The sequence below is a fragment of the Cucurbita moschata genome, unplaced genomic scaffold, assembly GCF_002738365.1.
Source record: "Cucurbita moschata cultivar Rifu unplaced genomic scaffold, Cmos_1.0 Cmo_Scf00215, whole genome shotgun sequence".
NCBI classification, from domain to species: domain Eukaryota; kingdom Viridiplantae; phylum Streptophyta; class Magnoliopsida; order Cucurbitales; family Cucurbitaceae; genus Cucurbita; species Cucurbita moschata.
The window spans coordinates 12,204-15,899 of NW_019268731.1; the positions used below are offsets into that span (position 1 = coordinate 12,204).

General features: G+C 33.6%; 1 non-coding gene across 1 annotated transcript; it reads right to left on the reverse strand.

Moving 5' to 3' along the window:
• Positions 1-1,108: 1,108 nt before the first annotated feature.
• TRNAA-AGC lies at positions 1,109-1,181 on the reverse strand. Its single transcript has one exon. It is a non-coding gene; the product is annotated as a tRNA-Ala (tRNA).
• Between the last annotated feature and the right edge of the window lie 2,515 nt (positions 1,182-3,696).

A 3,696-nucleotide genomic window follows, 5' to 3' on the forward strand; every position in this document is an offset into this window, starting at 1 on the left:
AAAAAAACTTTAAGATTACCTATTTAATAAAACTCCATCCAAACTTCTACTCATAAATTTAATTATTATTTGTATACAATTGTTAATATGTAAGAAAATACATGTACAAATGTTTATACTATTCGTAGTACACTAGTCTCGGTTGTTTGACTAAAACAATGCAACCATTGTCCAAACTAAAGAATTTGATTCGAAGCTATCTCCTAATAGAGGGAGACTCAATTAGACTTTGTTGTAAGATTCGACCCTATCAATTTGAATAGCGTTCTCCAACTATAAATATTGAACTCTAAAGTATTCACGAGCAAAGTAAGTTTGTTGAAACTATCTATAAAAGTGTTCCAAAGTGAGTCGTGGAGAAGATTTGCCTTAAAATCTAGTTCCAATTAAGGATGTCAATGATGAAGAAGTGCAAGCTGTTGGAAGGTTTGCCGTGGAAAATTTCAGAGGTGGTAGATATAATTTAATCTACAAGCGTGTGGTGGTCTTTTCAGTCCCATATAGGCTTTGACCCCAAATTTTATATTATTGTGATAGAAGCTATAAATGACAACAATATTCATTGGTCAGATATTGCAATTGTGAAGAAGTTCCGTCATATGCATGGGACGCTACCGCCATCCAATCATTTGGAGGAGCTCCTATCTCTTTAAGGAATTCATCAAATTCCCTCTCCTATATCATATTCCCTCATCCAATAAGCTCTTATCATTTGGAGGAGCTCCTATCTCTTTAAGGAATTCATCAAATTCCCTCTTCTATATCATATATCCATCAAATTCCCTCTTCTATATCATATATCCATCAAATTCCCTCTCCTATATCATATATCAAATTCCCTCTCCTATATCATATATCAAATTTCCCTCTCCACAAGTAGTATATCATATATCAAATTCCCTCTCTACAAGTAGTATATCCCTCTCCACAAGTAGTATATATATCATATATCAAATTCCCTTTACATATCATATATCAAACTCTCCAATATATCATATATCAAATTCCCTTTACAATAAGTCCTAAGTATCTTTTCTTTTTCTCTCGTACCCACCTTATACATAACATGTTAAATTAATTCATACTTAAAAAAATAATTTCTCCTTTTTGGAGATGCAAGGTATCGATCCCCGTACCTCTCGCATGCTAAGCGAGCGCTCTACCATCTGAGCTACATCCCCACAATTTTTGCATCACAAAACCCTAAATTTTCCGTCATCAATAATAGTAAAAATGAAGAAATAGAAAAGAAATAATATATTTAATAATAGATAGTCTTATTTTTGGAGATGCGACGTATCGATCCCCATACCTATGGCATGCAAAGCGAATGCTCTACCATCTGAGCTACATCCCCATGATTTTTATATCATAAAACCCTAAATGTTCCATCATCAATAATAGTGAAAATAAAAAAATATCAAAATATTAATAACAAATAGTTTGGTTTGGTGATGCGGGGCATCGATAATTGTGAAAATGAAAAAATATAATAACAAATTAAATACTTTCTTTTGGAGAGGCGGGTTATCAATCCCCGTACAACTCGCATACAAAGCGAGCGCTTTACCATCTAAGCTATATCTCTACAATTTTTACGTCACGAAACCCTAAGCATCTCGTCATGCTACATTCCCACGATTTTACATAAAAAAAACTCTAAACTTCCCATCATCAATGATATGAAAATGAAAAACTATCCCCGCTCATTATGTCGTAAATAAGGAAAAATTTAAAAGAACTAATATACTTAGTAATTGTTTGCTTTGTTGATGCATGGTATCGATCTCAGTACTTCTCACATGGGATGCAAACACTCAACCATCTAAGCTATATCCTCAAGATTCTTACATCACAAAATCCTAAACATTTCATCATCAACAATAGTGAAAATAAAAAAATAACGCTATTCATTATGTCATAAATAAGGAAAAATTGAACAGAAATAAAATAGTAATAACGAATAGTTTCTTTTGGAGGTATGGGGTATCGATCCGATCCTCGTACCTCTCGCATGCTAAGCAAGCAATCTACCATCTAAGCTACATTCCCACAATACTTATATCAGAAAACCCTAAATGTCCCGTCATCAAGTGAAAATGAAAAAATATCTCCGCTAATTATGTCATAAATAAGGAAAGGTTGAATAGAAGTAAAATATTAATAACAAATAGTTTCTTTTGGAGATGCGGGATATCCCCTAAACTCTCGCATGCTAAATGATCTCTACCATCTAAGCTACATCCCCCGAATTCTTGCATCATAAAACCCTAAATTTCCCATCATAAGCTACATGACCACAATTCTTGCATCATAAAACCCTAACTTTCCAATCACAAGCTACATCCCCACAATTGTTGCATCATAAAACCCTCAAATTCCCATCATAAGCTACATCCCCACAATTGTGTATCGATCCCCATACCTCTCGCATGCAAAGCGAGTGCTCTACCATCTAAGCTATATCCCAAAAATTCTTTTGTCACAAAGTCCTAAACATCTCGTCATCATCAGTAATAATGAAAATGAAAAACTATCCCGACTCATTATGTCCTAAATAAGAAAAAATTGAAAAAAAAATATATTTAGTAATCGATTCAATCGGAGATGCAAGGTATTGATCCCCGTACTTTCCACATGGGAAATGAACGCTCTACCATTTGAACTACATCCCTACAATTCTTACATCAAAAAACCATAAACGTCCCTTCATCAATAATTGTGAAAATGAAGAAATATGGCTACTCAACCTGTCATGAATAAGGAAAAATTGAAAAGAAATAATAAAATTGAAAAGAAATAATTTTTTTTCAATAATATATTTAATAACATAGTTTTATTTTGGAGATGCGTGGTATCTATCCCCGTACCTCTCGCATGCAAAGCAAGCGGTCTACCATTTGAGCTACATCCCCACGATTCTTATGTTACAAAATCCTAAATGTCTCGTCATTAATAATAGTGACATGAAAAACTATCCCTACTCATTATGTCGTAAATAAGAAAAAATTGAAAAGTAATAATAAGTTTAGTGATCGATTCATTTGGAGCTGCAAGGTATCGATCTCCCTACTTTCCACATCGGAATCGAGCGCTCTACCATCTGAGCTACATCCCCACTATTTTTACATTAAAAAATCCTAAACCTCTCGTCATCAGTAATTGTGAAAATGAAAAATATCTCCGCTCATTAACATAGTTTACATATGTGTCACTTGTGTTATTTTAATGTATTTATTTACTTGGTAAATGTCTTTCATACCACTAGACCAAATACCCTTGTTATACCACTTGGAACAAGTGTATGAAGCCTTGGGATGGGATGTTAAGAAAGACTATGAGTATTAGGAGCATGGTGGTAAGTATAAGATGTCGAATAGGAAGTCCTTATGTAAGAAGAGATATAGACATAGGGGCATTTCAAGAATTGAACTCAAAACCTCTTGCACCCCAGTGAGAATCATACCACTAAACCAAATGCCTTTTCTTGAACACCCAATATTTTTAGCTTTTACTCAAATATATTTTTCTCTTAGTAGTTGGAGGGCTATAAAACGAAAAGTTGAATTGTTATAATATACAAGGGTTATCAAATAAACCAACAACCCAACAAAAGAAACAAACTAATCAATTTTGGTTGGATTGATTCGGTTCAGTTCATCAGTTTGTTTGATTTAATTTTTCTATTTTGCCTCG